The sequence below is a fragment of the Stomoxys calcitrans genome, chromosome 3 (assembly GCF_963082655.1).
Source record: "Stomoxys calcitrans chromosome 3, idStoCalc2.1, whole genome shotgun sequence".
NCBI lineage: Eukaryota > Metazoa > Arthropoda > Insecta > Diptera > Muscidae > Stomoxys > Stomoxys calcitrans.
In genome coordinates this window covers 197250161-197267611 of record NC_081554.1, presented here as the reverse complement: position 1 = coordinate 197267611, position 17451 = coordinate 197250161, and positions in this window count along the sequence as shown.

The window sequence follows — 17451 nt, the reverse complement described above, 5'->3', positions numbered from 1 at the left end:
CTGCTAATGGGCGACGGTTTGCGGCCTGGGTGTGAATGCGGGGACGACGGAACTGGTTCTGTTTGACATTGGCGAAAGATACCGGTTTTTTGGCTACCCATTCCGCAGGGATGAATTTACACTTATCGCTAAGTGTAAAAACTAAGTCGGCTTAGTTTTTAGGGGTGATTTTGGATAGCAGCCTGCACATGGAGTCAAAGATTACAAAGGCCTTCGCAGCATTCTACCCCCGTCAGAAGCTCGTAGGTAGTAAGAGGGGTTTAAGGCCCAGGCTGATGCATTGATTGTTCTCGGCGATGGTGCGGCCAGTCTTGACTTATGACTGCCACCCTTGGTGCCCGGTGACGGATTTGAGATTTGGAACTGGGGCTATGGGAACCACTGCAACTGGGTCATTAGAGGTAATGATGGGGATTCAGTCTATCGATTTATTTTTAAGGGAGACAGCGTAGAGGATTCTTCTCAGATTGTCACAGCTTGGATTGATTCGTGGGTCACCGGCGAGACACCAACGTATATTGGTTAGAACCACGGCCGTCTCTCAGATGGACTTTCAGAAAGGAATAGACGTGGTTGATAAGAGACTGCAAGTAAAATAACCTACCCTGGCGGAATAGCAAAAAGAGCTGGTTGGATTTTCAGACATTAATGTTTTTACAGATGGTTCGTCTAGGAGTGGTAGGCGATTCCCCAGTCCTGAGGAGTTGTGTTCTCAAGACGAGTCTTCTTGAAGAGTGTTCAGCATAAGTTGCCAAAGAGTAAGTCAGAAGAGTCTTGGACGATTTGAGAATCGCGCTAGAATCGTGTGTACGGGTAAAAATTAGTGTTTTGGAAGATTTGTAAAACACTCTTCTAGAAGACTTGCGCATTACTCGCCGGGACGAGTAACAAATGAGTGTTTTGGAATATTTATTAAATATTGTTCTAAAATAGTTGGGCATTATTCGCTTGGAGGATCTTAAAATGCATATGAAAAATGTTTTGTGTTAATCGTCATACTAAGTACAGATCGTCATATAAGCCAAGTGAGAATTCTATTTGGTGGTGTGGGAGTTGTCCACTCAAAACAAAACATCGCATAATATAATTCAATACAAGTCCTAAACGCATTAAGGTATGATATTCCTGTAGAAGCATCAGAAACTCCCGGCTGCGGCCCGGGACCTTCGATCTCATGCACATTTTATTTAACGCCTTCAATGTTGCCTAACTGTCGATGAAAATGTGGAATTAGAGCTGGGGGTGGTAACGAGATCGTGTGCAAAATTTCAAGGCCCTAGGTTTCCGGGCGCCTTTTGGCAGGCCCCTAATGTTGGTCACCTCGGTATTTCGAAAAATTGTTCGGGTTGCCAAATCTTGTTTATGGTCTAAGGCATGAAAATAAAAGCAATCGCGAAAAGTTAATTCAGGCGATTTATAAGTAAATCTTCCGGACGATTGTAACGCAAAGGGTTACGTAATAGTCGTTGCGATAAGTGATAACCAAGAAGTGTGTTTCACGAATCATACGGACGATTATAACTCAATGGGTTGTAATGCAATTACAGAGTCACAAGCTGCGAAAAAATTTGTCAACGCCGACTTTATGAAAAATCCGCAATTACTTTTTGGGCAACCCAATAGAATCGTCCCGAAGAGTTGCTAACACATTCCCACTCGCAACAATTGCGTACAAATCTTACAGAAAATTGTTTTTTTCATCGCGGGGACGAACGCTCCTCCAAAATTTGGAGGAAAATTGTTGCAAAGCCCATTTAAGGCGCATTTTTTATCCGATTTTGCTGCAATTTGAAACAGTTAGTTGCTTTAAGCCTCCCGTCATCTATCTGGAAAATAATCCAAATCGGACAACATTAAGATATAACTGTCATATAGACCGATCTTCTGAGTTAGTGTCTTAAGACCATAAAAACCTCATTTGTTATCCGATTTCTCTGAAATTCGAAACAGTGAGTTGTTATATTCTTCCCGTCTTCCTTCTCGAATATGGTTTTTCTGCATTTTTTTCCCGACATTTTTCTGTAACTTGGCCCAAATCGGTCCAGATTTGAATATAGCTACCATATGGACCGATATCTCGATTTAAAGTCTTTGCCCCATAAAAGACGCATTTATAATTCGATTTCTCTGAAATTTGGCATATAGATATAGCTTCTGAAGAGATCAATATTTTGTTATACACAAATGAACAATGATTTGTACTTATTAGTATTTGGTCTAAATCGGAACATATTTCGATATAGCTGCTATGGGGCACAAGGTATGAATTTTTCACCAGGTTTTTACGAAAGGTGGTTTACATATATACCCGAGGTGGTGGGTATCCAAAGTTCGGCCCGGCCGAACTTAACGCCTTTTTACTTGTTTTTATTTTATTTATATTATTTCTTTAGACAAATTTAAAAAATTTTCTTTTTTATGGAAAATTTTGCTACATTTTTAATATTTTAGAAAATTTTCCCAAAGTTTTATTTTCATAGAAAATTTGGAATTTGCCATATCTCTGTAAATATGGCCTTGCATTACAAACGAATTGGTGAAATGAGCATAACCCTGATCCTGTAGTAATAGTTGGCATAAAAATTAAAGGGAATGCATTTTTACAGTCTATAGAGACGCAGTTGTGTCCTCCACCACCACACAAACACAACCATATGTGTAAGAGTATTTCAAATTATGTGTAATGGTATTATTATGAGAACAGAGCTGCTTTTACTGCTCCATTGTTTCGCTGGTAAGCATATGGATATCTGTGCGTCTGCCATATCCTTGCCATTCGCTTGTATTACTTATTAATGCGGTTAAGAGAGTTGTCGGTAATGTTGCTCTGTGCTGCTACAGTTGCCAGCATCGTTAGCGGCCGAATTGTGTTGGTGAAAAGTTTCTTAAATGCGATTAAAAATTATTCTCCATTTAAAGAATGAAGTATAACAGCATGCCAATCGCTTAAAGGAATTTACCAAAAATGAAATAAACGAAAACAAAACAAAAACGGATAAATTAAGTTCAAATAATGTCAGGCAATTCGGGCAAATTTAAAATTGATTGAAATAAATTAAAAGTTAACGTTTCGCATAAATGTTTTATGGCTGATAAAATAAATGAAATGCCACCCATTAATGTCACATTTTCATGTAAAATGCATTTCTGCAGAAAAATTATGCAGATGGCATTGTTGTGATCTTAACAAAAGCTGTCAACATTATTTTAAAGGCAGTAAAGTATTGAACTCTTAAGTAGCTGAGTTGGTAGAAAACTCGTAGCCTGATGAGTGTATTTGGTGGGTCGCTACTGTCCGCCTAGCGTTGTGCAACAAAATGTGAAGTGTTGAGCTGATTCCTAGATGGCGCACTACAAAATGTCGGTTCTTGAAATTCGAGCTATTTTCAAGTCATTATTATATGATTCGGATTGCTGACAAAATCTAAGACTCCTGATGATAGAAAAGAGGTCGGTCTATAAGGTAGCTATGTCCTCCCGCATATCACTTAAACTGTTCAGCCTATTTTCACAAGCACACGTTGGTAAGATCGACTAGCACAAAGTTGTAGTTGACAACTTTAAATCTGCCCGAGTTATGATATCCAGTGGCTATATAAGGTGATTAACCGATTTAGACCATACTTGATATAGTTGTTGGAAAAGGCAACAAAACACTTAAAGCAAAATTTCAACTAAATTGGATAATAATTGCGCACTCTAGAGACTCAAGAAGTCAAGATCCCAGATCGGTTATGAACCGAGTTAGACCATACTTGGTACAGTTGTTGAAAGTCATAAAGAACACTTTGCGCAAAATTGCAGCCACATTGGATGAGAATTGAGCACTATAAAGGCTCAAGAAGTCAAGACCCATGAACGGTTTACATGGCTGCTATATCAGATTATGAACCGATTCAAAACATACTAAGCATAGTCATAACAAAACGCTACGTGCAAAATTTCAGAAAAATGGAATTATAATTGCACCCTCTATCGGCTCAAGAAGTCAACATCAGAAATCGGTTTATATGGAAGCTATATAAGGGAGAAGGCCACCATAGCGCAGAGGTTAGCATGTCCGCCTATGCTGAACGCTGAACGCCTGGGTTCGAATCCTGGCAGGACCAGGTTTTCTCCTCCTAATGCTGGCGACATTTGTGAGGTACTATGCCATGTAAAACTTCTCCCCAAAAAGGTGTCGCACTGCGGCTCGCCGTTCGGACTCGGCTATAAAAAGGAGACTCCATATCATTGAGCTTAAACTTGAATCGGACAGCACTCATTGATATGTGAGAAGTTTGACCCTGTTCCTTAGTGGAATGTTCATGGGCAAAATTTGCAATATAAGGTTATAACCCTATTTGGACTATACTTGGCAAAGTTGAAGGAAGTCAAAATAAATGGTGCAAATCAGCTAATCTTTGTCAATTTTAGCTAGTCTCCTTCGAGCTATCTTTTTAAAGGCAATTAAGGGAATCGGAGCGGGAACACATAGCAGATCATAGAAGCGGATTTGAGAATGAAAACCGCTGCTGAATGTAAAAATTCTGCTATTGTTCCGGTAGAAATAGAGCCGCTGCGGCTCCAGCAATGCTCCGCTTTTGCTCCGGTCCGATCTGAAATCCCTGTTTATAAATCTCATTATTTCCATCAGATCCGATGGTTTATTAAAATGCTCCCTGAGTACCCAAAGGACATCAGATCATCTAAGGCTACAGTAATCGTTCTTTACATCCAGTTTGACCAAGAGGATATTTGGCCTGGAATAGCGGTTTCCCTACGGAGCCGCCTCTACTAGCTTTTCCACTTTGTCCGTCCGTTTGTTCCTCCGTCTGTCCGTCCGTTTGTCCGTCCGTCTATCTGTCCGTCCATCTGTCCGTCTATCGAAGGAGAAATGCTAGGCGCTTGAAACTTTGCACAAATACTTCTTATTAGTGTAGGTCGGTTGGGATTGTAAGTGGGCCTAATCGACTTATGTTTTGATGTAGCTGCCATAGAAACCGATCTTGGGTGTTGACTTCTTGAGGTGTTTTGTTATGACTTTCAACAACTGCGTAAAGTATGGTCCAAATCAGTCCATAACCTGATATAGCAGCCATATAAACAGTTCTTGGGTCCTGACTTCTTGAGCTTCTTGAGGGCGCAATTCTTATCCAATTTGGCTAAAATTTTGCATATGTCGTTTTGGTATGACTTTCAACAACTGTGCCAAGTATGATCTAAATCGGTTCACAACCTGATTTAGCTGACAGCTGCTAAACCGATCTGCCAGTTTGAGTTTCTGAGTTTCTGGAGGGCGCAACTATTATTTAATTTGTCTGAAATTTTCGAGGTGATATTTTTCTATGACGTGTACGCCATTAAAAATACGGTCCAGTAACTTGATACAGCTCATATATATTTGAAAAAAAAAAGTTCAAGGAACTTGACAATTGCTACCCATGGTGGAGGGTATATAAGATCCGACCCGTCCGAACTTAGCACATTTTTACTTTTTTTTTATACCCATCACCGCAGGATGGGGATATATTCGTTTTGTCATTCCGTTTGCAACACATCGAATATCCATTTCCAACCCTATAAAGTATATATAGTCTTGATCAGTGTAAAAATCTAAGACGATCTAACTATGTCCGTCAGTCTGTCTGCCTGGTGAAATCACGCTACAGTCTTTAAAATAGAGATATTAAGCAAAAGCTTAGCACAGTTTCTTTTTTTTGTCCATAAGCAGGTTAAGTTCGAAAATGGGCTATATCGGACTATATCTTGATATAGCCCCCATATAGACTGAACGGCCGAATTAGTGTCGTAGGCCCATAAAATCTGGATTCAATCCGATTTTGCTGAAATTTTGGACAGTGAGACGTGTTAGGGCCTTCGACATCCTTCTTAAATTTGGCCCAGATTGGTCCAGCTTTGGATATACAGGGTGGCTGATGAATATTGCTACAATGATGAATATTGCTACATTTTTTTTTTCGGTGTATGGAATACATTTTTCTTTTATTCATGTTAAATTAAATTATTAAATTAATTATTAAATTATTATTAATTAAATTAATTAATTAATTAATTAAATTAATTATTAAATTATTATTATTAAATAGAAAAAAAGTTATTAAATTTTTTTTTGGTAGCGGCTTTCATCAGCCACCCTGTAGCTGCCATATAGACCGATCCGCCGATTTAGGCGCTTAGGGCCATAAAAGCCACATTTATTATCCGATTTTGCTGAAATTTGGGACGATAAGTTGTGCTAGGCCCTTTGATATCCTTCTTCAATTTGGCTCAGATCGGTCCAGATTTGGAGATTGCTGCCATAAAGACCGATCTTTCGATTAAAGGTTTTGGCCCTATAAAAGGCGCATTTATTTTACGATTTTACCAAAATTTCGGACAGTGATTTGTGGAAGGCTTTTCGACATATGGTTCAGATCAGTCTGTATTGGATATGACTACCAAAAAGACCAATATTTTGTTTCACAAAATTGAACAATGTGACTTGTACTTATTAGACCAATCAATATCCGTGTCGAATTTGGCCCAAGTCGGACCATATTTCTATAAAGATGCTATGTGGGCATAAATTATGCATTTTCCAGCGGATTAGGACAAAAGGTGGTATACATATATACCCGAGGTGGTGTGTATCCAAAGTTCGGCCTGGCCGAACTTAACACCTCTTTAATTGTTTGTATTAAGCGTTACCTGTTTCAGCTGTACTCTCTCTCTCCTGTTTATCTTAGTCTGATGCACTTACTTAGCTGTTGGTGACCGGTCATAACGTTAAAAAGTTTTTTGGGTATTATGTCCGCTTTAGAGAATGTCATAATGATGACAGAAGATCTAAGTAGATCATTGGTTGTGTATTCTCATAAAATTACTAGAGGTTTTCAAACAAAAAACAATAAAAGGTCATAAAGGCCATTGGGCGTTATGTCCCCTTGGGATTAGACCGGTCATATTTCTCCTGGTCCCACCATTGACGGAAGGTCTGGCGCACTTTCCGTTTCTTAGGTTTGGCTATAAATTTCCACATAGAGCTTTGAGGGTTAGGTACCCCCCTATGATGCAGTTCAGTCCGCATACACTTATTGTTTACACAATTGGTGAGATCATTCTCATTCTAAGCATTCCCAAGATTTGGTTTCTAGATTCCACAGAAACCTATCCTCATTTCAAGATTCCCTCTCTAGGAAAGTCTACATATTTATTGTCATTATTATAGTCATCACATTATTAAAACCATATTTCATTTGTTAAGGTAAAAAATTCATTTATGTAAAATCATGTGAAGTACGGAAGAAGTGTACATGCATTGGGGAAAATTACAGCTAATAGACAGGGTTGTCGAGCGTGTTTAATGTAGTAATTGTATCATAGATGCGTTTTCGCTATGAATACGATTCAAATACAACATACCAAGGCATGGCCACTTAATATGGTTAAAAAGTCTTCTAATCAAAGACGAAACGCGTCCCATAGTATAGTGTGTTGCTATCTTTGGTTTTCCTTTCCCATTTGCATCTCCGATCCTTGAGCTCGTCTCGAAAGAAAAACATACAAAAACATACAAAAATTTATTTTTCGGTGTAAATAAATAACTACTGCCTTGCTGTATACAAATTTCGTTTATTACATTTTGATACTGAGTTTTTTAAAATCTTATTAATATCTTAACTTTATTTACACCCCAGACAATTCAGGATTTTAAATGGTAATGGCAAAAACAAACTAAAAGCATTACAATATCAGAATAAAATTTCTCATAAATCCACCTAAAAATAGTGTCATAGAAAATGGCTTTAGAGTAAAGCGAAGCTTCTAATGTGGTTAAGTCTAATGAAAAATATCAACGTTTTAACCACTTAGCACACTTTTATTCTCAACGTTTCATGTGTTTACACATGCTTTCCGTAAATGTTTCCCAGAATTTCGTATTTACAATTTGGGTGTGACACACATGACGTTGACGTTGATATGTTGCTGACACAAGTGATACAGAACAACGATTTTTTTGCCAGTCCAAGTGAAAGCATTTGGTGTTAAATCCCTTTCTGGTAGGTTTTCCTTTAAAAACACTTCCTGTTACATCAAGAATACTGGGAAATCTGATTTTATCCGTTTTTTGTGACTTAATGAAGCCGCAAATTTCGGTTATTCATTTTCATATTTAATTTTTATTGAAATTGTTTATTCTACGAATTTCTTCATCATTAAGAGGAAATCTTTATCCGGGCCTTGGTGTTATAAGTAATGCAGAATTTATGAAAGTACGACATATCATATGGCATGTAGGAATATAGCATGCATCTTTAAATGAAATCTATTAGTGCATATCTTATGTTCCAATTTTATAGTAAGTAACATTTATCTATACCTGATAGAAATACATAAAAATGGGTTGAAAAGGTATTATGTTAACAAGGAATTGAGGCCAGATCAATAACAAATGTAATTAAGTACAATATCAAGATATGTTCAGAAACAGAAGATGGTTATGGCTTCATTAGTTTTACTTTATAAAAGAATTTTTGTATTTATTGTGAATTCATAGCAACTACTTTTCTATGTTTCAGGGTAAATATAATATGTGTTTGTAGGAGATGAATTTTGCATTGATTGAATTAAAAGGAATAGAGAATGATGCTAAATTAGCAAGAAAATCTAAGTATTCATCTACACATATAGAAAACTGTGAAGCAAAGACAGAATGTACCTGACCATATGTAAGAAATATAGTTTGTCCATATCCTGCAATATATTTTGGTTTGCTTTGCCCTAATTATTATTAATTTGATTAAAGTATTGAATTTTTTATGTAGAAATATACTATAATCAACTCGCCAGATTAATTTCTTTTATGTGAAGCTAGCATAGCTAATTTAGAATTTCAAAGAACCAAAGCATACTTTTAGGCAGTTGCATGAATACAATGGAGAACAGTGTTGGAAAGTGAAAGGGATTTTAAATATGGGAAATAAGTAAATAATAAAATTTTATAATTTTGCGAAGGCAATTTTACTTTCGTAACAAAATTCAATATTTACAAAAATATATTGCGATTTATGAAAAGTATTTGCTAAAAATAAAATTCCATAAGTTTCTCTCCTTACAAATTCTGCCAAAGTCTATTAATACTACGAAATTTTCTAAAAATATCGACAATCTTTGCTCTTGTAACTCTACTTAGTTAATAAATTTCGAGAAATTTAGTTTGACTTGTATAATTTTGAACAAATTTCTTACAAAATCCATCAAAATTAATTGCAGAAATAAAATTTTCAATTAAATTTTCTAGGAATTTTCCTGTTGATCTCATTAACAACGAATAAACGAAAACAAGTAAAAGCGTGCTAAGTTCGGCCGTATCGAATCTTACTTACCCTCCACCATGGGTCGCATTTGTCGAGTTCTTTTCCCGGCATCTTTGCTCTGCTATTAGAGCGATATCAAGATATGGTCCGATTCAGACCACAATTTTATTATATGTTGGAGACCTGTGTAAAATGTCAGCCAATTCGAATAAGTATTGCGCCCTTTGGGGGCTCATGAAGTAAAATAGAGAGATCGATTTATATGGGAGCTGTATCAGACTGTAGACCGATTCAGACCATAATAAACACGTAAACACGTCATGAGAGGATCCGTCGTACAAAATTACAGGCTAATCGGATAATAATTGCGACCTCTAGAGGCTCAAGAACTCAAGATCCCAGATAGGTTTATATGGCAGCCATATCAGGTTATCAACCGATTTGAATCTCATTTAGTACAGTTGTTGAAAGTCATAATAAAATACGTCACGCAAAATTTCAGCCATATTGGATAGAAATTGCGCCCTCTAGAAGCTCAAGAAGTCAAGTCCCCAGATCGGTTTATATGACAGCTATATCAGGGTGTGGACCGATTTGAACCATACTTAGCACAGTTATTGGAAGTCATAGCGAAACACGTCGTGTAAAATTTCATTCAAATCGGATAAACTCTTATTACACCCTCTGGAGTCTCAAGAAGTCAAGACCCAAGATCGGTTTATATGGCAGCTATATCAGATTATGAACCGATTTGAACCAAACTTATCAAAGTTATTAGATATCATAACAAAATACTTCGTGTAAAATTTCAAATTTCAAAACGGATAAGAATTGCGCCCTCTAGAGGCTCAAGAAGTCAAGACCCAAAATCGGTTTATATGGCAACTATATCAGGTTATTTACCGATTAGGGCCATACTTGACGCAGTTGTTGGACGTTATAGGAAAACACGTCGTGCAAAAATTCATTCCAATCGGATAAGAATTGCGCCCTCTAAAGGCTCAAGAAGTCAAGACTCAAGATCGGTTTATATGGCAGCTTTCTCATAACATGGACCGATATAGCCCATTTACAAACCTAACCGACCTACACTAATAAGAAGTCTTTGTGCAAAATTTCAAGCGGCTAGCTTTACTCCTTCGAAAGTAAGCGTGCTTTCGACAGACAGACGGACGGACAGACGGATGGACGGACAGACGGACGGACATGGCTAGATCGACTTATATATATACATTATGGGGTCTTAGACGAATATTTCGAGGAGTTACAAACATAATGACGAAATTAGTATACCCCCCTATCCTATGGTGGAGTGTATAAAAATAATCTATTTTACAATAAATTTTTTCATATACACGTGTTTTAACATTTTAGTTGTTCTATTTTCGGAATTTTTTTGTCATGCATTTGCCATATGTCAGCCTATGTCTATATCATCTACTGTTTGCGTAGTAAATTCCAAAGAAAATGTAATTTTAAAAAATGTTTCCTACGGTTACTATTAAAGAAAAAAAAATTGAAATTTTGTTCATCTGCTTTACCTGTATTGTGGCGTGAGGTACTTACATATCCTGTTCTCATATCCGGCGACAACCTGTCTGCCTGTCCATGTGCTCTGTGTATTCATTTCAATTGTATTTCTGAACATCCTTTTTATAGCATTTATATATTTCATTTTTATAACAACACATTGTTACTGTGTTTTTTTTTCAAGCCATTCTTGACAGAGACACTTGCACACTGTGAGGAGAGAGACATATTGAATTCAATTTACTTATGACGTTTTATCTCTCGTACATGGCAACATCCCGCATGCTCTTCGATTGCTGTTGTTCTAGTATTTGGGGTTGGAGTTTAAGAACAAACAGAGTTGCCAGGGTATAATATTATGTTGTAAACTAAAGTAAAACAAGTAAAAGAGTGCTTGGCCTGGCAGAATCTTATATAACCTCCATCGTGGATCGCACTTGTCAAGTTTTTTGGCCGATATCTATTTATAGACAAACAAAGGATAATGGATAATAATTGCTATGCTAATTCAGATATTGGCTGTCGAAGACCAAACTGAAATTCATTGTGCAAAATGTCAGTCAAATCAGATAAGAATTGCGCCCTATAGTGGCTCAAGAAATAAAATTGGGAGATGTGTTAACCTCGGAGCTATATGAGGTTATGGATCGATTCATGCAAAATTTATATAATTTCACTCTCCAGCGGCTCAAGAAGTCAAGATTCGTGATCGGTTTATATATGAGGTTATGAACCGATTTGAGGCATACCTGACACAGTTGTTGATAGTCAAACCAAAACATTTCATGTGAAATTTCAGCCAAATCGGATGATAATTACGCCCTCTAGCGGCTCAAGAAGACAAGATCCGAAATCGGTTTATATAGGAGCTATATCAGGTTGTGAACCGATTTGAGGCATACCTGACATAGTTATTGACGGTCAAACCAAAACATTTGATGCAAAATTTTAGCCAATTCGGATTATAATTACGCCCTCTAGAGGCCCACGAATTAATGATGTGTATTATATGGGAGCTATGTCAGGTTATGCACCGGTTTAAGCTATACTTGACGCAGTTGTTGATGGTCAAATCAAAACATATCATTCACAATTTCGGCCAAATCGAATAATAATTACGACCTCTAGCGGCTCCGGTTTATGTAGGAGTTATATCAGGTTATGAACCGATTTGAACCATACTTGACACAGTTGTTGACGGTCAAACCAAAAAACTTCATGAAAAATTTCAACCAAATCGGATAATAATTACGCCCTCTAGCGGCTTAAAAATCAAGATCGGGAATTGGTTTATATGGGAGCTTAAGCAGGTTATGAACCGATTTGGATCATACTCGGCGGAGTTGTTGGAAGTGAAACTGAAACAGTTGTTGACGGTCAAACCAAAACACTTCATGCAAAATTTCAGCCAAATCGGATAATAATTGCGCCCTCTATCGGCTTAAGAAGTCAAGATCCGAATTTGGTTTATATTAGAGCTATATTAGTTTATAAATCGATTTAGACCGTACTCGGCGGAGTTGTTGGAAGTCGAAGTAAAACACTTGGTGCAAATTTTCAGCCCAATCGGATAACAATTGCAACCTGTAGAGGCTCAAAAAGTCAAGATTCGATATCTGTATTATAAAAGAGTTGGGTGACTGAATGAATGCTGACTTACTGATTGACTGACTGACTGACGGACGGATAAAGCTAGAATCATTATAAAAGAGTTGGGTGACTGAATGAATGCTGACTTACTGATTGACTGACTGATTGACGGACGGATAAAGCTAGAATCATTAAATTTTAGTCTTGTGTCATAGGCACGGGATAAGGCTGGATTTGGTGATATTCGTACGTTTAGGTACTAAAAAGTACCAAAAAGTACGAAATGGTAGATATTAGCCTAGCGAGAACGGATAGGGCTAGAATTATGTTCTTGGGCTTAAATGAAAGAGCGTCTCGAAAAAACAAGCTTTGGTGAAACAAATTTTGAAAAATCGTAGCGGAAGTGGGAGAAATAGTACGTTTAGTTCCGCCTTTGGTACGATTTGGTACCTTCTTTGTAAATTGGACAAGAGCTCTGAATTTCGAAACTTACGTACACTATGGCAGCCTTAATTGGGTGACTATAGGAGTTTTTGGAAATTTTTACATTTAGGTACTAAAAAGTACCAAAAAAGTACGAAATGGGTGAACTTTGTACAGCGCGGATGGATAGAGAAAGAATTTTGAAATGAACACATTTGGTTGAAAAGAATGAGGGGAAAAAGAAAAAAAAAATACTACTGGTAACAGGAGAAAAGGTACGTTTAGTATCACAATTGGTACCATTTGGTCCTTTCGTTAAAGATGGAACTAAAGGTCTGAAATTTGGCATGTGGGTATAACTAGAGAATATATGAATTTTGACTAAATGATCTATTCCAAATTCGTACATTTTGGTACCGAAATTGGTACCATTTTGTACTTTCTTTACAGATGGAGGTAGAGGTCTGAAAAGTGGCATGCAAGTAAAACTAGGAAAACTATGATGGGTGACTATGATCTCTTTACAATTCGTACATGTTGATACTTTTTGGTACATTCTTTATAGATGGATCTAGAGGTCAGATATTTGGCATGCAGGTACAACTAGGATATATATGATGTGTGACTATACGTTCATTTTGGTACCAAAATTAGTACTACTTGGTACTTTCTTTATAAATGTAATTAGAGGTCTTAAATTTGGCATGTAGGTACATGTGGGAAATACATAATTGGTGACTAAATGATCCATTCAAAATTCGTAAATTTTTTGTACCAAAAAGTACAAAATGGTACGAAATAACTTATCTTCGCCTACAGCAAACAATGGCTGATAAAATAAAGCAATTTGGCAAATATTTTCCCAGTCTTGACAAAATAACGACATGTGGGAGAAAATTTACCAATTGTGGTGTAATTGGTACCTTTAAAGAATATATTGGTGGGTAGTTTCTTGTTCGAAAGTTAGCATATTATCGACAGAAGGAAGGACGGGCATCGTTTAATCGACATACTGGTAAGATGTTGTAGATATCACATATTGTTTTTCTAGAATAAGTTTTTCATGGTGTTATTGGTTTTTTGTTCTAATTTTAATAATTCGAGACAAAGATTAGCACACTTAATTTAAAAATGATAACATTTCCAATTTTTTAATGAAACATTCTCTTTGGTGAAAATATATATTCCTTTATATTAAGGATTTTTTATTTTAAATGGTAGGTTGTTAATAAATCCAAATATCTAACATGAATGTCAAAATATCGTTGAGAGTTAGGAAATTGTCCAGTGAATCGTAGTTAAAGAAGCAAAGTAGCCTTACAAATAAGAGCGTCTTTATATGTTTTTTAAAGGTTAAGAACCTAAGTTTAAGAAAATAATTCTTCAAAAAATAATTATTGGACAGTCACCTATAAAGTAAGATAAAAATTAATCAGCGGTCAACATTTGAAACGGAAGGTCATGTCCGTTAGCAAATAGGAAATTAAATTTAAAAATAGCATCTTTATTTAAAAGTTTTGATTGTTTTGATGGTTTTCAGTGCTAAAATCCAAATAAGGAAAAATCTTAAATTTTTTAACCAACTTTTTTTCCGGTGTACACATGCTACTTTGTAACTTTCAATTGGCAACCCTAACGCCCATCAAACATTCCATGCAGCAAACATGTTCGCCTCGTTATTTCGTTTATCGTTGAATACTGTTGCCGGCAGTGTTTGATGGTATTGTTGGTGATGTTGTTATGCCATATTTACTTTGGCCTGCCGCTGTACCTTTTTTTCTCATACACACAGAATTTTCATAAATTTTGTTTTTGGCTCTGGCTCGTTAAGGAAAATGTTTGAATATTTTCAGTTTGGTACGTGTAACACATCATAGAAGCTTTGGCTTATCACAAGGTTGTTGGAGTGTTTTGTCGATGCTACTTTTTAGTGCAGTTCTTGCAGCAGTTCAACAGCATCTACAGCGTTTGGAGTGGTATCTGAGTAGAAGAGCAAGTGTCAGAGTGTAGCATTTTCTATTTGCCCTGGCAATAATTCTTCGCTTACATGCAAACAATCAGAAGGAAATAATCAAAAGGTTGGAATCGGAGAATAAAGGGCCTGAAATGCCTTTTTCTAAGCTGAGACATATAAAAATGGTTTCGCCTGTAAGCCACTTAGCATACAAGTTCATATGACCCCATCTTCGTTCTTTTTATGCCCTCCACCATAGGATGGGGGTATACCTATTTCGTCATACCGCTTGAAATTTTGCCTAAATACTTCCTATTAGTGTAGGTCGTTGATCTTCACTCCGAAATCGAAATTTTAATAGTAAAATTAAATAGTTTGCAAACGTTGTTCGTTTGTAAGACGATTCATGGTAAAAGCCACACTTTTCTCCTGATTTCGCTAACATTTGAAACTGGAAGTTGTACTTGAAAAAGTGATTTGTTTAAAGCCTTCCGTCATCACATCTATACATGGTCCAGATCGGACAATATTTAGATGTAGAGCGATGTACAGATTGAGGGTCTTAAGCACATAAAAGCCTCAATTATTTTCTGATTGCACTGAAATGTGAAATAGAGAGTTGATGAATGCCTGCCGATATCCGACTCAAATATGATTCAGATCGGTCTTTGTTCAGATATTGCTGCCATATAGACCGATCTGCCGATTAAGGGTCTTAAGCCCATAAAAGCTGCATTTGTAATCCGATTTCGCCGGAATTAGACACAGTGACTTGTCTTATATTTAGATATAACCGATGTTGCAATTTAGGGTCTTAATCCCCTATTAAACGGATTTGTTGACCGATTTCGCTGAAACTATGACTTGTATAAGAGTTCTCGCGACCTGAATCAAATACGATCCAGACCAGCTCCCATTTGCATATTACTATGGATATGTTAGGTGAGTTGTTATAAAGAGGATGGTTGTTTTATCCATGGTGGTGGGTATCCAAAGTTCGGCACGGTCGAATTTAATGCATTTTTACTTGTTTTAGGTTAAGATGCTAAGTTAAAACATGTAAAAGCGTAAAAGTTCGGCCGGGTCGACATTTGGGCACCCAACACCATGGATTCTGGTAAAAATCCATGGTGGTATACCCCCATCCTATGGTGGTATACCCCCATCTTATGGTGGTAGTATACCCCCATCCTATGGTGGTGGGTCCTAAAAGAATTTTTCTAAAAACAAGTAAAAAGTCGTTAAGTTCGGCCGGGCCGAACTTTGGATACCCACCACCTCGGGTATATATGTAAACTACCTTTCATCAAAATTCGGTGAAAATTTCATACCATATACTCATATACCTCATACCGATCTGAACTATATAGGACACGGATGTCGAAAAGCCGAACATAAGTCACTGTGTCAAATTTCAGTGAAATCGGATTATAAAAGCGCCTTTTATGGGGCCAAGACTTTAAATCGAGATATCGGTCTACATGGCAGCTATATTCAAATCTGGACCGATTTGAGCCAAGTTGCATAAACATGTCGAAGAGCCTAACACTAAGCACTGTCCCAAATTTCGGCGAAATCGGACAATAAATGCCTCTTTTATGGGCCCTAAACCTTAAATCCAGAGATCGGTCTATATGGCAGCTATATTCAAATCTGGACCGATCTGGGCAAAATTGAAGAACGACGTCGAAGAGCCTAACCAAACTCACTGTCTCAAATTTCAGCGACATCGGACAATAAATGCGTCTTTTATGGCCCCAAAACCTAAAACCTAGATATCGGTCTATATGGCAGCTATATCCAAATCAGGACCGATCTGTGCGATATTGCAGAAGTATGTCAAGGGGCTTGACTTAACTCACTGTTCCAAATTTCGGGGACATCGGACAATAAATGAGCATTTTATGGGCCCAAAACCATAAATCAAGAAATCGGTCTATATGGCAGCTATATCCAAATTTGAACCGATCTGGACCAAATTGAAGAAATATGTCAAAGGGCCTAACACATCTCACTGTCCCAAGTTTCAGCAAAATCGGATAATGAATGGGGCTATTATGGGCCTTACACCATAAATCGGAGGATCGATCTATATGGCAGCTATATCCAAATCTGGACCGATCTGAGCCAAATTAACGAAGGATGTCGATGGGCGTTACACAATTCACTGCCCCGAATTTAATCAAAATCGGATAATAAATGTGGCTTTTGTGGGCCTAAGACCCTAAACCGGAGGATCGGTCTATATGGCAGCTATATCCAAATCTGAACCGATCTGGACCAAATTAAAGAAAAATGTCGAAGGGCCTAAGACAACTCACTGTCCCAAATTTCAGCGAAATCGGACCATAAATGTGGGTTTAATGGGCCTTAGACCCTAAATCGGAGGATCGGTCTATATGGCAGCTATATCCAAATCTGGACCGATCTGAGCCAAATTGACAAAGGATGTCGAAGGGCCTAACACAACTCACTGTCCCAAATTTCAACAAAATCGGATAATAAATGTGGCTTTTATGGGCCTAAGACCCTAAATCGGCGGATCGGTCTATATGGGGGCTATATCAAGATATAGTCCGATATAGCCCATTTTCGAACTTAACCTGCTTATGGACAAAAAAAGAATCTGTGCAAAATTTCAGCTCAATATCTCTA